Source organism: Tupaia chinensis, unplaced genomic scaffold, assembly GCF_000334495.1.
Source record: "Tupaia chinensis unplaced genomic scaffold, TupChi_1.0 Scaffold144529_1, whole genome shotgun sequence".
Lineage (NCBI taxonomy): Eukaryota > Metazoa > Chordata > Mammalia > Scandentia > Tupaiidae > Tupaia > Tupaia belangeri.
The window spans coordinates 2,437,121-2,456,668 of record NW_006204388.1 but is presented as its reverse complement, the minus strand read 5'-3'; positions in this window follow the sequence as shown (position 1 = coordinate 2,456,668).

Genomic DNA, 19,548 nt, shown 5'->3' with positions numbered 1-19,548 from the left:
CATCCAAGACTCCCTAGCAGCTCCATTCTTCAAAATATGGTCTGTGTAGCTATTCCTCCATGGATGATACACACTGTGTACCAGCAGAGGTGGCACCAAGCTGAAGCTGCAAATGTTTACAGTCTGCACCTTCCAGAGGGGTGGTCACTATGAAACCTTGAAACTATTTTGCACCAACAGGTCCTCGTACTCTAGTTCTGTGATTGGAAGGACAGTCCTGATAGTTTCCAAAATGCCTTTGGGATCATACTGTTACTCTACCTGACTTCATTGAGATGACTGAACCATGCTAATTTCCTTTTCAAATAGTGGTTTGTCCACACCCTTGTTGTCTGCCTTTCAAACAAGCTTTTTCATCTTTTCCAGTAAGAATAGGCTCAGAATTTTCAAAAATTTTAAGCTCTAGCTCTTTCTTTCCCCTAGGTTTTTGCTGTAGGGCACATGTCCTGCTGGAGAGAGACAGATAGAGGGAAAGACAAATCACCTCCCCCACCGTAATAAGGGAGAGTAGGAGGAAGAGAGTTAAATGTCACTAGATTATTAGGAAAATCTTCATAGAGAAATTGAGCTGAGAGATGTGGCATATGGATAAAAGCCCAATAATATAAAAACAAGTTCCAAAAAAAGTAGCATTATAACATATAAGCCTATATATCTATAGAACTTAACTCACTAATTGGTAAATATCTAGCAAACAAATCATAAGTGACTGTTAATGAATATCAAAATACATGGGTAAATTTTTTGGTATCTTATTTTTAATATTGGTATAATTAATATTGGACGAGAAAGATGAAAATCACAAAATCCAGGGGACATTGGAGTAGTGAGTAGTCTAAGGAGTACTAATGACAAGTCATATAGCTGGCTTTACAGATAAGGAAGAGAAGAAAGAGGAAATGATACTCAGAAAGGCCAGTAGTGAACTCACTAGCAAATGGCAGACTTGTGACTTCTAACACCTAGCGCTCACTGCAGTCTCTTAAACAATAGTGCATCGTATGTGTTTGCTGAATCAGTAAGTAAAAATGTACAAAAACGAATGAGGTAGAGAGTGGCATTTATCAGTTTACTCAATAAATATTTACTGAGCACTGTTCTGTGCTAAGCACTGTGCTACAAACGCAAGTAAAAATTCACCTCTGCCTTCACAAACCACCCTGGCTGATGTGGTACACACACACTCAGCCGGCAAAGACAATGCTGTCTGTGATGAGTACTCCAGTGGGGAAAATGAAAGTCCCTTAAAACACATTAGGAAGATTTTCTAACCCAGTATGTAGGTTTGGGGATTTATTTTTTTGATTCTGCAGGGAAAATTGGTCAGTGAATGACAAATAGCAGGAGAAAATGACTTTGACATTAAGGCATGAAATCAGAGCAGGGGTTGGGAAGGAGGAAGAACAAAGTGAACGATGATCTAAGAGATGAAAAAAGTTCTGTAAAACATTCAAAGAAAGCATTAGAAAGAGCTAAGTCTGGAGACGGAGAAAGGAATGAAACAAAAGGTAAAATTGTAAAACTGAGAAACTAAATGCCAAAATGTCAGTGAGGGTGACGGTAGCAATAATTCACAGGAGAGGTGACAAAGGCAGTAATAATGTGAATGGAAAAGGAGAATGCTGTTATTGCCAGATATCCCATGTTCAATAAATCCTTCATAACACTAGGATATGGCAAAAACAAAAAACAAAACAAACAAACAAAAAAAACACCTGCTTATGGGAGCTAAAGCATAAAGAGGAAATAGAATTGACTCTGAGGCTTCCAGTTGGAGGGATTAAATTTATGTTGACCAAATAAATTGACATTGAAAATATAATCACCATAGCAGAGTTACCCAGACACAAAGAACCAACAGGACATAGCTATTAGGTCACTGGGAAAGTCATGGCATCTTTTTCCTGTTTTTTTCTATGTAAAAATGTGTCATGACTTTCCCAACTCAATAGATAGATAGATGGTAGATGGATAAATAGGTAGATCGATAGACAGATGGATAGACAGGTTTTTGTTTTGTTTTGTTTTGTTTTTCATGAGGAATAGGCTGGCTCATGTAATTGTGAAGACTAAAAAGTCCCAACCTAGACTTACTGTCCGCCAGTTGAAGCCCCTGGAAGGCTGATGGTGTAGCTCCTGAACACCTGAGAACAACCAGAAGCATCCTGGTTCTGAGGGTAGGAGAAGATGAACAAGCAGGGAATGAATTCACCATTTCCTTCCCTTTTGTTCTATTCATATTCTCAATGGATTGGATCATGTCCACTCACATTGGTGAGGGCAGTCTTCATTACTCAGTCTAGGGATTTAGATGCTAATCTATTTCAGCAACTCCCTACAGACACATACAGAAACAATGTTTTACCAACTCTAGGCATTAGCTCAGTCACACTGACATAAAATTAACCATCACAGATACTGAGGTTAAATTAGTAAACTTTCTTTCAGATATAACACGTTTAAAAACTGTATGGAATTCAGGGCATGAGGAGACAACAGAAGCAGGAAGGACACTCTCCTTCCCATGTCCCACTCTCCTTCCCCTGTCCTTCTCTCCTTCTAACGTCATAAAACTATCATTGCAAAGGTACCCTTCCTACACCTGGTGTATTGGAACGTCCTTCTCCTTGAAGATATAGACTTATTAAGAAGAATGTGATCAGGTTTTGCCAGATTCCTTCATTAGCTCATACCCTCTTTGTTCAATCATACTCCTGCATGACTGTCCACTGTTCATCAAACCTAAGCAGCAAAATATACACATTTCTTTGTTTCTTTGGGTGGTCATTTCTGAAGCCTTCTGTGCCATGGAAAACTTTTATTGAATAAGTTTTAGGGGCTTCAATGGGTGATGAAAATAGGACTTTTCTTTCTTACAAAATCTGCCTGCTATCTTTTGGCACTGCTTAGTGGAATGGAAATATTGTATCTAGATTTCAAATGTCATAGTGTTAAAAGGCATTCTTGGAAAAAATCCTTTTCACCACACCACCACAAAGCAAACTTTCTTTTTTATAGAAAACAAATGGAACTAACAAATGATGACTATTTTCTATTGTTTGTTTAGAGGTTTTTGCCTTAGTGTGCTTACTGGAGAGAAAGAGAGAGACAGAGATAGTGAAGGGGAAAGTAAGAAATCACCCCCTGGGGGGGGTGTCCATGGTGCAATTCGAACATGAACAAATCTCACCTTTGACAACAACATGAATCCAGTATCACTTTTTATTTACTTAATGGGAAATTAAAGGAAAGCTAAAACTTCTTTTTAGAATCATGTTCTATAATTGTGTTCATTATCATTACTATCATTTTAATTTGACCAGAGAGAGACAGAAGCAGAGGAAAAGTGAGAAAGCAAGCCTAGGTCTGGGACTCAAACCACAGTCAGTCATATGGGAGTCCAGTGCACTTAACCACCATGCCACCCACTGGCCTAAGTAAAGCTAAAACCTTTAACTAGAAGTGGACTATTAGTGTTCTAAAATGTGTAATTATAATGAGAAAAAAAAAGTATGGTTTAGCCCAGAGAGGAAGGTGTTCATTATGTTGGGAGGTCTTATAATATTTATAAGATCAGATGTGGCATTTGAGGCCCAGCATCATACAGATAAAATGTTTGAGTCCATAGGAAAAAATGAAAGATTAGAAGGGAGTAGAGAGAGAGGGAAATGGAGAAAGAGAAAGAAGGAGGTAGAAGTGCAAAGAAGAGGGTAAAAGGGCATGCACAATGATGGAGGCCAAATCTTAGAAAAAATCTCTCTCTAGTCCTGGTTAAGATAAACACCTGTAGAGAAGAAGCTGAAATGAATAAATTACATATTCTGACAAAGCAAATTTAAGGAATGAGGGGAAAACAGAGAAGCAAGTTTAACAGAAGGTCATAAAGAATGTTTGCAAGGAGAAAGACCGAGGTGAGACCACTGGATCTGACTGCTTGGGGATTCTGAGCAAACCACTTGTACAAACATCCCAACTTGGATGCAAAGGAGGAAAAATGGCAAGGTGCAGAGATAGCATTTATGACAAATGTGGGGTGAAATATAGTGTGTGTGCTGGCGAAATAGTTAAACGCTTTAAGAGAAAATCGGATATTTAAAATATTATGGCATATTGCCCTTACCTCTGTACTTATTCTTAATAGCTGTGATCAGGTCTAGTGGGATGACAAAATTAGTCTCTTGTGGAGAATCTATTTCTCAGTAAGTCAATCCCTCAATATTTTGAATAGAGAACAGAAATTAAATACACAAGGTCAGTGCATTTCAGTCATTCAGGCTAATCCTTTTAATTCAGATATATTGGCCAGATAGATTCCACTTATGTTCCATCATTTTTCAAGTCCAGTTAGTCCTTAATCCTAATTATGCCTGACCTGATTTAAAGTGAGCAGAAATTCATTTTCAACTAAGTAAACAGGAGCCATCGAGCTTTTGTTATGTGTTAGAACAAGACTTGTTAAATAACAAGCATCTGTTCTCTATGCCAATTATTCTTCATAGATTTTAAGGGTCTAGGTTAAGCAGTGTTGTCAGATTTTACTTTGCTGGATAATGAAATCAGAAATGTGAATTAATAACAACGGCTCAGGTCTGTGTTTTGTTTCGCAGTTAGTTCATCTGATTCTGGGTATGCTGGGAGGTGAGGCTGTTTGACTCCTCTGTATAATGGGAATAAGAATGACATTCTACTCATAGGATCAGAGGGAAGATTTCATGAGTTAAGAAATGCAGGGAGTTTAAACTATGTCTGTCCCATAGCTAATGTTCAAGAAATGTTAGTCGCTTGATTGATGTTATTATGGTGGTTATTAAACTCAGTGTATTTTGCACAGTCTCCACCAAAGTGAAAAAGAGAGAAAAACAGGGATTGTGAGTGGGGCAGAAATGACAGGAGAGAAATGAAAGAGAAAGAAAAGATTAAGAGCAGGCATACAGTCAAGAGGATCTGAACATTGCCTATTTGAAAAGACTATTCAGGGTAGTACCATGTCATTAAGTAAAGCGGACTGAAGCAGATATATTAAACTGGTATTGATTAGCTTTGTAAATATCCATTCTCTCACAGTCAGTAACGGGAGATCATTTAGATTAAAAGGTATTGTAAAGAGATAGGGCATTCGAGAGTTTAATAGAAGGCCTAAGAACACTGACCATCTAAGTGACCCTGTGTGCTTGTAATTAATCTACGAGAGCCTGAGCTACCTTCTCTACAATGTGAAATTAAATACCAGTTTCTTATGCTTACCTTGAAACAAGGCTAGCACAGTCAGAAGGGAGTTTGGACTCATATCTAGAGGCTTACTATCATAATGAAGAATTTCGACAAATTAGACTCTGCCATTGCTTTATTCATTATTCATTTTGTTCCTACAGTGCAAAGGAAAACTCCCTACTATAACAAATTATCCATTTGCAAATGCCAAGAATGTCAATATTGAGAAACTTTACATTATGGGTATTATAAACCTACCTACTCATGTGACTATAACAGGTAAGTGTTGAATATCCTGCTAGTTCCTCATGTTCATAAGCACTCGATAAGTGTTAGTTATTATCTTTCCAACCTGATGTCTTGTCTTTCCTAATCCCTTTTATTCTTACTAGATTTATTAAACAAAATCTTTACTGCTTCCTATGTGGCAAACACTTTACAAATATTAACCTATTTCATCCTTAAACCAGCCCTATATTGTATATAAGTTGGGCCCATTGTACAGAGGAGGAAACTGGGACACAGAACCACTTGTCCAACTCACGCAATTTACAAGTTGTTGATATGGGATTCGAACACAGCACTCTGACTCCAGAGCCAATGTTCTACTGTGTAGTGCTGCTTTCCTATACACTACTGCCCACATACCGTTCACTTCAGATTTCTGTTTATTTTCAAAACACTGTAAGCACTTCTATACCACTGATCTAGAAATGACAAACTTTTTAAAGATAAGAAGATGCGTTCTTAGAATCTTCTGTACTAGCACGATGCTTGCCTAAAGTAGACCATACATGAATAAATTAACCCATCAGCAACCTCTCAGCCAGAATTCTCTGGTATAGATTTCGTCCCCTCAGTAGTACAGGATAGGGGTATATAGTCCTTGATGCAAAATAAATAAATGAATGAATGAATAAATAAATAAATAAAATTCGTGATCTTCCCAGGGATTTTGCCTTTTATCAAGGTTTTTTGGCCTGGACTCCACACACCGAAACTAACCAAAGCTGACTCTATGTGATTTCACGGGTTTTGAGCCTCTGAGTGGCTCCATGTGGCTTGATGAAAAAGCTTTTGGAAAAATAGATGCATTAGTATTTCCATTATTCAGCAACTAGACAGGCAATAATAGGGACATATTTTGGTTCTCAGCAAGGATTGAACAAAGAATCAAGTATTACATTTTAAGTAGGTTAAAAGAAAAAAAATAAAAACATTTCCATCTTTTTTAAAAAAGTGATATAATCCTAGCACTTGAAAAAAAAAATGAAAATCTTTCTTATATGTGCAATGTTTCGATATAAACATTGTTTGAAGGCCCAGTATTTGGACTCAGAAGCCTCAGTGTATACCTGAGGTTTTTTCAAATTCTGTTATCTCCAAAATGTGACCTTGGCCAATTCACTTCTCAGCTTCTGCTTCTTAAATCTGAAAGAAAGATGATAGCACACATACCACTTCTTACTTCAGCAAGGTTTGTATAAAAGAAAATATATGAAAATACCCAGAAAAGTTATATAAGCCACTGTAAGAATTTAGTTAACAGTAATTCTTGTGCTTTTCAGAAATAGAACAAGCTAAACCAATGATTTAACAGTATTATCAAAAAACACATGTGTAGTAACTTTTACAAATCAACTCAGAAACTAAGCAGGGCTGAAGACTTGTAAGATGCCAGAAATCTTGTATTTGACAGGAAGCAGTTTTTACTGAATGCATTTACCTTTATCAAGATATTTAGCCCTACAGAACCCTCATCTTAGAAGTTAGTAACTCATCAGTGTTTTTGGTTTCTGAGTTGCCCTCATCTCCACCCTCCTGATAGAAAGTCGACATATAATCCTTTATATGAAAACCACCAAGCACTAAATACACACAGAAACACACACACACACACACACACACACACACGGGGTCTGTCCCTAGCCACTGATCACTTTTTATTCCATGATGTTCCTGGATACAAAATTACATTTTGTAAAATGTTTTATTGTCTTAACATAGTTATAGCTTTGTTCTTTGAATATGATCCCCTAAATGGATTATTTTTAATAATAATTCTGGTTCATAGTCATAGCCATGCTGTCTCACTCCACCCTTGAAGAGATACTACCCTTCCCAACCCCTTGCCCAGATCCACCTAAACTCTGAGATCATGTAGGTTTATGACTGTCCCCCGATTGGACACCCAATGCATTTCACTCATTGTAAAATTGTAATTCTGAGTAGATGTGCTTCGTCATTGCTAATGTGGAAAGGTTAAATGCAAAGCTTGGTATATGTGGTATTCTTTCTGCATTTAGAAACAAAACGAAACAAAGCAAAACAAATGTATTTATGCGAGAACCTAAAGATTATATGATGAAATTCACTTCCTTGAAATCCTGCCCTGTCTCTCCTTTCTACCCAGTAAGAGCTTTAAAATAGTATATGGAGTTTTTAAAGCCAAAGCAGCTTGTGGCAGATGCTTGTTTTCAAACTGGAGTATTTAAGGTCACTGTCCTCCTTTTGTATCGATTGATACAGCTCACTAGTAATGTCTGCAGAGGAGCTGAACGAATGCTAGATACAACTCAGTCCCATTCCCACCAGGCCAGCTAGGTGGGGGTTGCTAGGAGGGTAGGCAGCCAAGCTAATCAGACAGACGAAGCCATTAAGACCCCTACCAGGCATGAACACAAAGGAAATGATTTCATCTCTGCTGCCTTCTTGGCTAATTGACTTGTACTTTCAAAAGTCATCCTAATTCAAATTTAGTTCCTGAACTCTCATTCCTTAAATTGTTCTAATTTGAAGCAAAATGAGCCAAGCAAAGTTTCCACCAAGGTCAATTTTCAGATGCCAAGAGGGAAAGCCACATCAAAAATGTAAGACTTTACTACTCCCAACAAATCAAAGAAGGGAAGATAAAAGTCTGAATTTTAGTTCATTTTTAAATAAATTAATATATATGTATTTGGAGGCTAACAGTAATTTGAACTTTATGATAATAGCTTATTATTGTGGTTCACACAAATATATAAGATGTATTTGTAAACAGGAACATCGATCTGCATATAGTCCTTAGAGATGGGTTGCAAGATCTTAAGCAGGTTAAACACTTTACCTTTTAATCATGTTAATATAATCTAACAAAAATTATATAGATGTAAATAAAACAAAAATAATCAGTACTTCGAGTTCCAGATTCTAAAAAAGAACAAGCTTAATTTCATTTATTGTATTGTACAATATAATAAATCATACAAAGAGAATTGGACTGAAAGTAAAAAATGACCTGGGTTCTCTTAGTTCCAAGCATTGGTTCTATGTTGATGGTTTCATTAACGTATTAGTTCAAGAGTTATCTAATGTCGACCAAGTACTTACAGTGTTTCAGACATTAGACATACAGTGGCAACAACAAGTCTACACAGCATTAAGGATCTTAATTTGCATTGGAAGAGGCAGACCAATAAAAAAAAATCAAAATAAAAGCATATTTAATTTCATTCAGTAATTGATTTATAGTTTATTTATTTATTTTTTTGGAGAGGTTTTCGCTATAAGGCACATGCACTCGTCAGACAGACAGAGAGAGACAGAGAGACAAAAAGTGAGAAATCACCCTCCAGGGGGGATGGCCACACCGCAATCCCTTCTCCTCCGTTCTCCTCTTAGGATCTTGGGCACGCACACACATGCACCCGGTGTGAGTTTAAACCACCGGGTCCGGGACTCGAACCGCGGTCGACTACGTGTGAGTTCAGCAACATAGCCATTACGCTAACTGCTGGTCCCGATATATAGATTTTGTTATCAAAGAGCTGGGTAAAGAGAGAATAAGGGAATACTCACATTCTATAAGTTCGGCTTCCTTATGAAAAATAAAATTAACCATAGTGCATAAGCTTGCTTGAAGTATTAAAGCCTTGCATTGGAGATCATTATGGATTGAATGATGACACATTTTATTTTACTTTAGTTTTAGTTTTTGCTATAGGGTGTGTACATTCATGGGGGTTGGGGGGAGTGAGAAATCACCCCCCCCCCCCAGCGGGGATGGGCATGCTGCTATCCCTTCTTTCTCTTTCTCTTCTCAGGATTTTGGGCACATACACTCATTGGTGTGATTTTCAAGTGACCAGGCCTGGGACTCAAACGGCACAGCCAGCTAGATAGATTCTAGTGTCTAAATCTCCACATCATATAATGGCATACTTTAAATACTCAATGAATGATGTTTATTAATGTTATCTAAATATTACAATGATAAAAATTTCCAATATATTTAAGTAACAACACAAATAGCAAATGTTCCCTAGAATGAAAAAGTCAGGTGGCATCACTGTCGAAAACGTAGTTAGTTAACAGGCTGATTCGGTAGAATGATTACAACAGAACAAGAAAAATCTTACTAAAAAATCAAAAGCTTTATGATGACCCATCACAGTTCTATTACCACTCATTATTCTACTTGATTGAAAATAGTGCTGCCTATTTATATAGTGTCTTTCATCTGGCCACCTAAGAACACTTAGATCATTTGTAAGAAAAAAAAAGCTATTGATCTCTGATGTTTGATTTAAAAACATAAACATTTTGTTAATTATAACACCATAAAGTTAAATCAGAATTGCAGGCGAACTAGGCTTGAAAGTTGGCCTTTCATCCGCTGTTCAACTTCTAGAACTCTTAACAGCAGGATAAGGTTTGGGATGGACATTATTTTGAAAGTCATAGATCTCTAGGTAGCAAATTATTCGCTTGCCATCCACAAGCTGCTTAACTTTCAGGATGATACTTACAATCCTCACCCTTAATTTTACTATCAGCAAAAGGAAGAAAGTAGTTCCTAATCACAGGCTGCTTTTGATATTTAAGTGATACAATGTATAGAAAGTCAACCAACTGCCATGATGACAATAGACCCGTGAATAGACACCTATGGTTCCCTCCTAAGGAATTCAATCTAGTAGAGAAAACAGACATGAACAAATATGATGAAAAGAGGATAAAACACCATGAAAAATAAAGTAATATAAAAATGATGGAATAGTCATTAAAATAGCATGAAGACTGCCAAGGTTTATTTTTTTGTAGCAGTGCCTGTTTAGGAAATAAATTTGAAGAGGGCAGAAGTCACAGTTCTCTAAGTTGCTTGGTAGGGAGCCTAAAACAACAAAAATGTCATACTTAAAAATTGGTTTGCTAAGGGTGATTGCTTTTTGCAGTTTCATAGTATAAACAAGTGAGGTAGGCCAGTTGATGCTATAGGAAAATAAAATGTTAAGCAAGACAGAGTCTTTGCTCCATACTTCAGTGACTCTAAAAACTAACAGTGAGTAAAAAGAAGAAATAACTTTGACCAAAGAAAAGTCTTTCTCTATCTGGAATGATCGCCCTATTAACGAGCTTCTGAAGGACAGGACTAAGACAAGAGACACAGGGAAACAAGAAGAAAGCAGAATGCTACAACTTTCATGAAAGAGACAAATAAATTGACTTTACCCCAAAGGAGATGGAAGAAGAGACAGATCCCTGATAATTCTTCAAATTTGGGAATTCAAGTTTTAAAAGTTTAGATTCATTGGGAACAACTTGTGAATTGATCTAATTTACTTAGTAAATTAGACAGAACTAAGTTGTAAATAAATAATTGGAAGGCCATTAGACTGATCACTGTATTCCTACTATAGACTGTATTCCTACCCGAGGAAACCAAAATCAAACCCAGAGCAAATAATCATAGCTTTAGAAAACAAAACTTAAATTAGAAACTGCCAACTAACCTCTAACTATAGACTTTGGTTTTTTTCTTGTTAGGGAACATGTGCTCACCCAAGAAGACAGAGAGAGCGAGAACGAGAGAGAGGAGAGTAGGAAATCATATCTCCCCCACCCCCAGGAGGATGACCATGACCCAATCCCTTTTTTCCATTCTCCTTTTCAGATTTTGGGCACTCACACACATGTGTCTGGCATCTTTTCCAAAATGCTGGGGCCGCACAGTTGGCCACATGGAATCCAGCCTCCTTAACCACCATGACCACCACCTGGCTGGCCCTCTAACTAGCGACTTTACCAATCAGAAACCACCAACTGACCTCTAAATAGGGATTTCCTACTTTATTTAATTGAATAGCTTCTTCATCTTTTTTCCATTAATGACTTATGAAAGTTTTTCACATGTGCCCCTTCGTTGGTGCCCTGAATCTTTTGGGGCCTGGTGCTGCCCTGTTTATAAATAGTTAATTACTTGAATAAACTCTTAAAATTGTGATGTGCCTTAATTTATCTTTTAATAAAGTGAACTTATATACCTGCTAAATAAGTCTTTGATGAGAAGTTTCTATTATTAGTTACCACTCCTTGTCATTTTTCCATTGGATATTGTAAAGACAAAGGAATTTTGCTTTTTGGAAGATTTGATGAAACTTATTGGGGATAGATTAATAGGAAAAAATATATATAATTTTATTTACCATGTACATGTTTACATGGGAGCTGTATAAAATATGAACTCAATGAGAGGACAGATGGTTGAGGCTTACAGAGAAAGGAAAATGGCAGAAAGAATCCGCCCAATGTTCAGACAATGATTCGTGAACAATTCACCTTGAGAACTGAACGAGACCAAAATGTTACTCAAAGGTGAGAGGCAATGAACAAATCTGCTCAGGAACACAGGTTGTCTTACATAGATAGAAGTTCTTTGGTAATCTCTCAGAACTGCCCACAGGACAGGTGTCCTGGCTGTGGAGACCTCTAGTCTTTCTTGTCTCTGGTTGCTTTAAAGCATTCCTAGAAAGAAGGTTTGAGACAATTGCTCATCTACCAGAAAATGTCTGCAGCCATTTAAGTTAAATTCCAGACAGACCTCTCCCTGCACTCAGAGGACAACGAGCAAGGCAGTGCTGTAGGAAAATTGATTCTGCATTGACAGCCTTGCAGCATGTCAAAGTGCCAGTCTTTAGGGTGTTAGTTTCTGAGCCCCGACATTCCCTTGTCTGAACTTCTCTAGAAAATTCAGACACTGAAAGCTGGGATGGTGGCTGTGGAGAGAAAATTGAGTCAGTAGCTGAATAGCAAAAGATCTCATGAAATTAGTCTCCTGTTCCCAGGCAAAGGCCAGTCAAATTGAATGGTTATCTCTCATTCTAGATGGCATCACAAAGCAGGCCTTTAATAAGAGGTATTTCTGGGATAAGCAGTTGGCATAATGACTATGTCACTGGATTCCCATGTAATTGACTGTGGTTCGAGTCCTGGACCTGGTGGCTTAAACTCAGGCAAGGCGTGCGTGCCTGCGTGCATGCACAACATCCCAAGAAGAGAATGGAGGAGAAAGGATTGTGGCGTGACCATCCTCTCCCAGGGATGATTTCTTGCTTTCTGTCTCTCTGTCTCTGTCTTTCTGGCGAGAGCACATACCCTATAGCAAAAAAACTCTCCAAAAAAATAAAAATAAGAGGCATTCCTATTGAAAAAGAAAACAAAACCAAAAGTTAATGTCTGAAACAGTTCTTAACCTAGTTTTCCTAGAGTCTGGAGGGCAGGCAGTAGAGAAGATTTCTAGTTTATTAGGTCCAAAACACCTCAACTGACAGATATTCTTGGTGAGTAACTTGAATACTACTATTTAATAGTATAATTGTCTATATATAAGCCGTCATGATATTTTTGTCCTAGGAACAGGCAGGGGGATCCATTCTAGAGGGCCAGAAATTAGGACCATGCCACTCACTGTTCAGCTAAAACCAATCTTGAGAGACAAGAGTCGGTGAATACGAAATATATTTCAGTGAGGCCTGCTCTGGTGAGAGTTGACTGTTGTCCATAATATCTCCGTCATAATGGGAGAAGCACAGAGCTTATATAGAAGAAGGAGTCAATGTGTGCGCCCATCTAGAAGCAAAGGGTAAGTTACTCATTGTCTTAGGACAAAATCATGAGGAGACCTAGTCATCGTCTTTGGGCAAGATCACAGGCAGACCTGATGGTGTCAGAGAGGCAATCACTGCTTGAAGGGCAGTTTTGATTCTGGACATGCAGGGAGAAATGATCAGTTTCTGTTTTCTACAAGGGTCTTAAAGATAAGCAATGATTAACAAGGCAGCAGAAGCAAAAATGGAATCAGTCAAGACAACTCTTAGATCCTGTTAGAGAAGCAGCAAGGGCCACAGATTTGCAATCCTTAAGCTGATAAAATCTTCTCAGCTGGTAGGGCAGGAGAGGGCTGGTGGGAATTCCTATCTCCATAGTCCAGTATCTGCAAGACTCAGTAAGGTTTTTGTTAACTCTTAGTTAAGCATTAGGGCTAGATCCATCATGAAGGAGGAGAAAGGTTAGGTTCTACAAGGTTCATTGTGAGAGAAATGAAAGATAGATGTTAAAGACTGATTTTCCTGAAGGTTCATCTGTTATAATGGACTTCTAAGCCCAAATACAATATGGAATCACTTTGGTTTTCTTATGGCTCAGTTATAGGATCTCTAGAGTCTATTTATCAAGTTGACTAGCATCAGCTTGCAGGGCCATAGGTAAGGCACAGTTTTAATTTCAGTGAGTACAAGTCAGAAAAAAGTGGAAGAAAGATTTTGAAAACATTAGTCTGGAGACCTGAAGTCAGGAAATAACTTAGGATTCAGTCAAATTGTAGACAAATAATAAAAACGTTTAAAAAATGGGCAGAGATAGATGCTAGTAACAGGTGCACGATAAATTGTCTTCTGAAACAATTTTTCTCTCTAGCTTCCAATTTTCATCAAAGACAGTCATAGATCCAATTCATTGGCAAAATATTTTTGATTATTTATGTAAGTTCGGTGAGAATATTGATGGGGTATACAGGCTCTTTTTTTCATTGACTTTGCTAGAACACTTAAGAAGAAACTCATCAGTATTTTTTAAAGAAGTATTTTATTTTACTTTATTTATTATTATTACTTTTATTATTTGACCAGTGATAGAGGGAAACTCAGAAAGCAAACTCCCAGATCCAGACTTAAACCACAGTAGGCCATGTGGGAGCCCAGCCCCCTAACCACTATGCACATAGCAGCACCTCAGATTATATTTTTAAAACCTTTCAAAGCTAGGAACCCAACTCAGGGACTTGTTGCCATAAGAGTGTGTCTGTGGCACATATACAATTTGGGTGATTGTCTCTTCTCAAAGTACCTAAAAATGCCCTGTGGCTTACCTGTAACCAATATGACATTCTTTACCCCCTTGTAATGAAACCAAGTGTACCACGTATTTAAAGTAGCAGGCCAGTTTTTAACAAGGTTTTTTCATTGTTGTTTTGTTTTAGAAAGACTTTTGCTATGGGAACCAGCAGTTAGGGTAATGGCTATGTTGCTGGACTCCCACGTAGTCCACCGCGGTTCGCGTCCCGGACCCAGTGGCTTAAAACTCATGCTGGGTACGCACACAGCATGTGCATGTGTGCCCAAGATCCTGAGAGGAGAACTGAGGAGAAGGGATTGCGGCGTGACCATCCCCCCTGAGGGGTGATTTCTCGCTTTCTGTCTCTATGTGTCTGTCTGTCTGTCTGGCGAGCGCACGCCCCCTATAACGAAAACCTCTCCCAAAAAAAAGAAAGATTTTTGCTATAAGGTGTACATGCTCACCAGAGAGACAGAAAGTGAGAAATCAATTTTTAAGGGGATTGGCCATACTGAAATCCTTTCTCTTCCATTCTCATCCCATGATTCTGGGCACACATGAACACAAAGTTGCAGAAGTTTTAAGCCACCAGATCTGGGACTTGAACCACAGACTGCCATGTGGGAGTCCAGTACCCAAACCACTATGCCACTTACTGGCCCTACAAGGAGTTTTTATTGGATTCCATAGTGCCAGTGTCGGTTCCTTAAAACTGTTTGGTCGCATCTGAAAGTACAATCTTCAAATCAAAGTGCCAGTAATATGACCAGTGTTTTCAATCCCTGTTAAAAAATACAGATTCTTATTGAAGTTATGGAAATAACCATGCTACCATAAAATAAAAATTCTTATGAATAGTTTTCAAATTTTGAAGGGACCAAAAAGGGAGAAAAGTGAGTATCCCAATTCTTCCCAAAGGTAATACAAATTTGATTCTAGAATGTTTTTCAAATATTTAAAGTTTAAAACACATGATCAAAATAGAATCATAGGTCACTGAAATATTAGTCAATTCATTTAACCAGAGAGATGATTAAATGACTTCAGAGTCAAATATAAGTAATTACATAGTCATCAGCAAAAATGTATTTACATTAATATTGAGGAGACTTGCTTTTCTTTAATAATCAAAGACTTTTAATAAAAGGCGATACAAAGCTTAAGAGATTGTCTTGATAACACATAAAAATTTCTTCTCTCCCTTTCCACACGGGAGGGAAAGCTGGGGAACAAAAATCTTTTACTATCTCTTATTAACTCTATCTGAATGTCTGTTTAATGGAGAAATCCACATTCTAGATTTGCATTACTGTACTTTTGTTATTAAGGTATAAATTTGAAACCCTGATCATAAGTTTAATTAGTTTAATTACGTGTAAAGTGTTTTTTCTTTTTTTTTGGGGGGGGAGAGGTTTTTGCTATAGGGCACTTGCCAGACAGACAGAGAGAGACAGAGAGATAGAAAGCAAGAAATCACCCCCCGGAGGGGATGGCCATGCCGCAATCCCTTCTCCTCCATTATCCTCTCAGGATCTTGGGCACGCACGCACACGCGCCCCGCGTGAGTTTAAGCCACCGGGTCCAGGACTAGAACCGCGGTCAACTCTGTGGGAGTCCAGCGACATAGCCATTATGCTAACTGCTGGTCCCTCATGTAAAATGTTTGTACAGGTTCATCTTACAGAAATTCTATTGAATTTCTTCAATTTTATCTAGTAATTCCGTCCTTTATTTATTCTGAAATAATCTGTAAATAACTTCTACCTAAAAATATATTATTCTTTCTTGAATAAAAACACATTTTCATATCTTATAACCTTCTACTCTCCTGGTACACCTTATACACAGACATATTTTTCTTCATCATTCTAGTCTTAGCTACAAGACATTATTTAGAATTTTAATCCTTAGCAATGCAGGCCAGTATTTTGTAGACTAATAGCATTTTATAATTTCTAGAAATAAGTGTTTTCTCATAGCACAATTTTTTGGTTTCTTAACATAATAAAATATATTTAGCTTTGCTGTAACATATTAGAAAAAGATACCAGGATTGGCCCCACAGTGAAATAGGTAAGTTCTGTGAATAGGGAACAACATCCCATATGGCTGACTGTGGTTTAAATCTCAGCCCTGGCAGGTTGAAAACATGTGGGTAATATATGCATATGTGCCCTAAATCATGATAAGATGGAGACATGGAGGAAAAAAGATTGTGGCATGACTGCAACTCACTGCGGAAATACTTTCTCTTCCTCTTTCACTCTCTCTTCTCTCTCTCTGGAGGGTGCATGTGCTTTCTAGAAAGAGAAAGAAATTAAAGAAAATGGAAAAGAACAAAGAACAAGATGCCAAAATATATAGACTTTAAACTTATGTTTAAGAATTGTTTCAATATTTAGAAATAAGTCAATCATTTCATGAATATCTATTACTTAATTCAACATAAAATGACTTAAAGATTTTAAATTGCTCAAAAAAATTGGAAACTGTTAGAAGCTTTGTTATGATTTGAGTATGTCACTCAAAAATTTACGTGTTTGTTGAAACTTGGTTGCATTTTGAAGGTAATAAGAAGGTGGAAACTTATCCCTATTATGGGATTGAGAGGTGGGATTTTCAGGAGTTAATCAGGGTGATATAAGGTCACCAATGCAGGATCCTCATGACTGAATCCTGGTGGATTTATAAAGAGAGAGAATGAGATGGACACATGGACAGAGACAGAGACTCATGCTAGTTCTTGCCATATGACGCCTTGCACAGCTTCAAAACACTGCAAAGAATCCTCACTATACAAACAAAACACTCTCTTCAGGTCCAATCTTTGACTTTTGACCTTCAAAACCATAGGCTGAGTAAACCTCCTCTCTTTATAACTCATCCTAACTCAGGTATCTGTTATTTAACAGCAGAGACGGGACAAAAGCATACATATTTATATTATTTACATTTAACTTATTTACTCATTCTTAACTATCATATTTTATGTTCATGGAAAACAAAGGTAGACATCAAAGCTATTTTTAATTTTAAAAAGTAATAAATAAAAGCAAACCCAAGATTACCTGGCATCAGTCAATGCCTCTTGTCTTAGTCATAGCATCTGAGATACCGGATATAGGTACCCTCTGCAATCTTCTCTGAGTTGGCCTGGGTCTTGAAAGCCCATGTGGCACCTGAGATGACCATGAAAGACAGGATTCATCTGGGTTCTTGATTCATACACTAGGTTCAGGGTCTAGGACAGGGGACAGAACTGAAAAGGCACTGCTTGGATGATAGGACCCTTCCCAGCATGACAGAAGGCAGAGTTGAGCCCAAGAGGAAAGGGGATTGAGTTTAGTTTTGCCCTGCAGCTGGTCACCTAGGCACTGTGGAAACATGTATGTTCTTGAGCCTTACCATGGTCACCTGCCTAAACCCCAGAATCTGCAGACTGAAAACCAAAGATGTAGACTCATGAGACATGTTCAAAGCTTTGTGGGAGCCCAATAGCCAATTGTTACAGCTTTGTTTGTAGACAAATCAAGCAAGTATTTAAAATATCACTGAGGCAATATTTGACTAGACCCTGTAGAGAGTATTCTCTCTCTCTCCACAGCTTTCCCTCTATTGAGTACCTGCACATGCTCTATCACAGATAAAAAAAATAAAAATAAAAAAAGTAGAGCTTTAGACCTGAGGTGAATCTGTCCATTACTCTTAGAGCTCTAGGAGGAAGACAGAGGACCCAAAAGGGGGTCAGGGGCACTTTTCCTGTGTTCCTCACTGATCTCAGGGTCACAAAGGGAAGGAGAGGCAGGAGCAAATGGAAGAATAAGTCTTGAAAAAGGCAATTTGGGGAATTTTTTGTTTCTTCCCAAAACACCAATGAAATTCTAATTAGCAAGGGTTTGAGAAAAAGATTCAGTCAACTGAAAAGTTCCCATAGGAGAAATAACATCCAATAAAGAAAGCAGGCCTAAAATTAGAGCCAGTCTAATAAACACATATTTTACAAAAATTTCTATCATGCTCCGAGTATAAATACAAAAGTTAAACCAAGTAACCAAGTCATACCTGATGTGTAATTTAAGGTACAAGTATAATTTCAATTAATAATTACTCAAGACCAAAACTGAAAATAATCTAATAAAATAAATGAATAAAACAAGATTCAGATCACTTCCAAAGACAGGCAAAAGAGAACTTGGCTTGCAGCTAAGTTTCTGTCCATCTGTATTTAGGGGATTCAATGATGATTACCACCTCCACACAAGGACTGAAGACCTGTGGGTAGTTACTTTATAGAAAGTAGAAAGCAGAAGTTGTTTATGGGAGAGAAAGGGGTGACTAGCAGTCTTTCTAAAAGATATGCTGAATACCTTCACTTTTTGATAGAAACTGAAAGACTTTAAGGCATAGAAGTACAGAGGGTGACAGCCGATGTTAGAGAATGCACCAGGGTTGGACAATAAGGGTGGGGTTTGGGAAGAAATAAGTAACAGACACAAGCATGTATGTAAACAAGGCAAATGAGTTATGGGATGAAGTATCACAAGAGTAAGAAAAGAGCAAGTTCAATTATATACACACACACACATGAATATGTATATACACACACACACACATACACATACATGCATATATATATATATATATGATACTAAGTATAACTAAAAAATATCTGAACATATATATATCCAAAAATATATGTATATGTATCTCCAAAAAATTCAGTATAACAAATAGCAATGGTACTGAACAGAATGTAAAGTTATGAATCTGGTATAACCTTATTTGATTATCACACACTGCATGCATGCTTTTAAAAGCCATATTGTACCCCACACTGATGTATAGCAATAAAAAATAAAAAATTATTAAAAATGTACACATAATGTTTTTGAATGGATTAATATGCACCATACTCATTCCTGAAAAACCATGTTATGCACTGTAAAGACGTATAGTGATTAAATGTACATAAAAAATATTAAAAAGAGAGAAATGTACAAAGACAAAAAAAATTATTTAAAAGAAATCCATCATCAGGCTATCAGTGTTTAGCTTTTCTAAAGGTGTATTTATTTTAATAACAATACAACCTAATTCAATAAGCCGCTTCATAGAAAGGCCCAGAGGTAAGCAAGAGATGTCACAAAGAAGAAATAGATGCAGCTCCTCCCCTGGGGATAACAG